The 3,855-nt window shown below is 42.6% G+C and overlaps 1 non-coding gene across 1 annotated transcript; it reads left to right on the plus strand.

Moving 5' to 3' along the window:
* Positions 1-3,422: 3,422 nt before the first annotated feature.
* LOC112607531 lies at positions 3,423-3,608 on the plus strand. Its single transcript, XR_003115860.1, has one exon. It is a non-coding gene; the product is annotated as a U2 spliceosomal RNA (small nuclear RNA).
* Positions 3,609-3,855: the final 247 nt, after the last annotated feature.

Raw genomic sequence — 3,855 nt, forward strand, 5'->3', positions numbered from 1 at the left:
TCAGCGGGAAATGCGATTCCCAGGGGTCACTGGTTCTCAACTGGGAGGAAACACCTGTCATCTCTTCAAGCCTCAGTAAACAACCTCCTCATTCTTTTAATATTGCTTTTCTGTTTATTCCATTTTGAAACACAATAGCCCCTCCCCTCGCCCCCAGCCACCCCCAAAATGGCAAGGCTTAATCATGCTGAAATATGGGGGCGCTGGTTCTGATGGCGGCTATGCCCACGGAGAAGGAGGCCAACCCTCAGGGAAGAAAGGAGAACATGCCCGTGCTCTTTGACTGGAGCTGGGCTTGTAGGCACAGGATGAACAGGGCCTCTCTGCGAGTGCCCAGCCACTGATAACAGGAAGCTTCTTGAAGTAAAAGTCATGGGCTCCCCGTCTGGAAGTGTAGGGGGTGTTGGCTACTGGCTCCTTCCCAGTTTGGAAGCCTTCTGCCACTGCATATCTGAGGTCCACATGCTCAGGCTCCAGGGACTCAGTCAGTTTGGGGTCAAGACCCCTTGGCTATGACCCCTAGAGCTGGCATGGGGCCTTGCTGCTCTGCCGTCCATACTGCCTCAGAGCCATCTTGCACCCCCTAGAGCTGATCATGCTGTCATCTGGCCTACAAAGCATTCACCTTCTCCCTTCAGCCACAGAGCTGGAGGCCTAGAAGGCCTCCCACAATCGAGCCCTTGCCTTCCTTTCCAGCCTCACCACCCACTGCCCTCCTACCACTGGTCCCAGTGCCCTCTAAGCACCACCAAACACCCATGCAATTCCCTGCCTTTGACCTTGCTGTCCTCTCTTGCCGGAAGGACAAACCCCCTAGCCCAGAAAATATTTGTCCCTCTTCTCAGATCTTAGAGCACTTTGTTCATTATGTGATGGTGAATTGTCACACGACTCTGTCAGTTTCTCAAAGAGGTTTCATCTTTGCCTCTCCAGTGCCCCACACAAGACCTGAAGCATACTGAACCCCCCCGTAAAAATTCATCTGATGAAGTTAGGAATTACTGTCTCCAATAGGTTGTTGATTTGAGGGCAGGTCTTGAGGAGAATTGCTGTCCACATTTCATAAACGACTCACTCAAAAGCCAGGGAAGGCTGTCTCCTGGCTGGCTCTAAGCCCTCCCCGCAAAGCCTCTGAAGTTCAGGACAGCGGAGGCCCCCATGCTGTGGTGGCTGGCAGTCCACACCCTGGTCTGGCAGGGGGCAGCATCACAGGGCTTTAGGCTGCACCAAGGAGTTTCCATGAGAAACAGAGGCACATCCCTCAGGCCTGCCTCAGTCACAGGAGTTGTGGGTTCCCATGAAGGCTCTGACACTCACTCGCTGTGTCCCCTTCAACAAGTCACATAACTCATCTAGCCTCAGTTTCCTCATTTATAAAATGAAGAACCAGTTCTGTGAGTGTCTCACAGGTTCTTAGGAGGATATGTGACCTTGCTGGTCCTCTCTCCCATGGGTCTGTCTTTTGTCTATTTTGGTCATATCTTATTCTCTCCAAGTCCGTGAAATTCAGAACTTTTTCCTATTCATCTCAGTTTCTCCCCACAGGCCTAGCACAACGATTTCCACAAAGTAATAATAATAACCACTTATGTGCAGGAGGCTCCATGTTAAGCCTTAAATACGTTACCTAATCTAGTCACCACAACAACGCTGTAAGGAAACTTCTGTCTGTATTGTTCAGAGAAACAAACAAATGCTTAGGGAATTTCATCTGTCTAATGTCACCAAGCTATCAGGTTATAGGTTGATGCCAGACCCAAGTTCATCTGACTAGAGTCAGAGCTCTAAATAATTACACTAAGAGATATTTATTAAGTTGAAAGCAGTAAATGCCAAGTGTCAGCCATGTTTGTTAGTAGTAATATAGGATCATTATTATTAAAACCTGAAGCAGATCAATAGAAGCTATATCTCATGGGATAAATTTCTGTCCGTTGAAAAGAGCGAAGGAAAAGGTGAGACCGACAGCTACTCTGACAAATCAGATCTTGTACAGTGGCAGAAAAACAAAATGTCAGTAGGCAAGCCCACCATCATGGCCAGCAATAAACCCATCCACTCTTATGGCCTCAAAGCTCATGAGGCAGATTCCAGCTCATTTCTTCCAGCAAATACCCTGCATATCAGTGACCATATATAGGCAGATGCTTTGGAATCAAGCTTGATCAAAACAGCAAATATTTTCCAGGAAAACATTTTCTGTGACTTAGAATCAAAAGTCAAACTGCATGGCATAGTTCAAAAGAGGCGCCTATGTTTATGCAGTGTCTCAAGAAGTGGAAGAAAAGAAAAAAAATCTGTGAACATGATCCAGATGTCTCCAAATACAGGTGTGCTCACATTTTAAGGAATTTGATATGCCAAGATCAAAACTTCTAAAATAATTTATTAAAGAGCACTGATTCATACTGCAAAAGAAATTTTAGCCTTGCAAAAAGATTCACCATCGACTTCATTTTTTCCATCATTTAATAAATATTTACAGAGTGCTTATTGTATGCCATTACCTCTGCCAAGTCTTGATCTTTTCTTTTCATTTAGCCTTTAATCATCTTCATTCTCATCATTTTTGATTTCTGAAAGCCCCTATCTTATTTTGCCCCATAATTTATTTATTCATTCATCTACTTTCCCCCTTATTTTCCATGTCTATTCTTTTTCCTGTCCCCTCATACCCCCACCACCCACCCACCATTCCAATCAGGGCAACTCTTTTCAGTGGTTGATGTTGAAGCTTTTATTTGTAGACATTTGTGCCTGTTCTTATAAGATATGTATTGTTTGGCATGTCTAGATTTTTAACTCATGTAGATGATGTTATATTATGCATTTCACATCGTTTCTTATTTTTTTAATTCAGCACAGTGTTGTAAGATCTATCCACATCGATGTAGACATTCCGTGCATCACTTCTAACACCTGCAAAGTATTCTATGGTGTGCGAGCACTGCATTTCACTTAAGCAGATTGTCTCCAGCTTCCTCTTCCACAAACAAAGCATCGATGAACATTCTTATATGCATCTTTTTTCAGAGGCATGTGAAAATTTCCTTGAGGTTATATACCCAGAGGTGGAATTACTGGGCCAAAGAATAGGCATATGTTTAATCTGACTAAATACAAACAAATTGCTGTCCAAGACTTCCACCAGCAGTTCATTCTTCCACCAGCTTCTCATATTTCCACTTTACCACCAAACTTGGCATTATCCAAGGTCTAAATGTTGCCAGTGTGGTAGATGTAGTGATAGCAACAGTGTAGTGGTTTTCTTTGTTTTTTGTTTGTTTGTTTGTTTGTTTTTAGTGTAATAGTGCAGTGATAGCATCGTGGTTTATTTCACATTACTAATACTAATAAATGTAAGCATGTCTTCCTATGCATGTTAACCCTATGGAGTTTCTCTTCTCCAAAATACCCCTTCAATCACTTCTTGGCCTTTTGGCTAAGATCAAGTGTAGTATCTGTTCTTGCCAGTTTAAAATGTCTGTTCATTCCTTTGCCAATTTCTATACTGGGATTGCTCTTTTCCTTGTTGATCAGCAGAAATTCTTGGCACATCTGTATTCTAGTTGTACAGTTCTAGATATTTTCAGTTTTACTTAACACAAATTTCTTCACTCTTGTCATCTGCTAACTTTATTCATAGTATGCTTTTGTTAAATATAAATACATACTTTATGTACATGGACCTATTTTATTTTACTGGTCTCATTGTTCTTGTACCTTATAGTTTTTATTGTTATTTATTATAGTACAGCTTAAATTTTTCAAATAAGTTTATCAAGTTCCTCAAAAAATCCAGCCAGCACCATGGCTCACGCCTGTAATCCCAGCACTTTGGGAGGCCGAGGCAGA

The sequence above is a fragment of the Theropithecus gelada genome, chromosome 14 (assembly GCF_003255815.1).
Source record: "Theropithecus gelada isolate Dixy chromosome 14, Tgel_1.0, whole genome shotgun sequence".
Classification (NCBI taxonomy): Eukaryota; Metazoa; Chordata; class Mammalia; order Primates; family Cercopithecidae; genus Theropithecus; species Theropithecus gelada.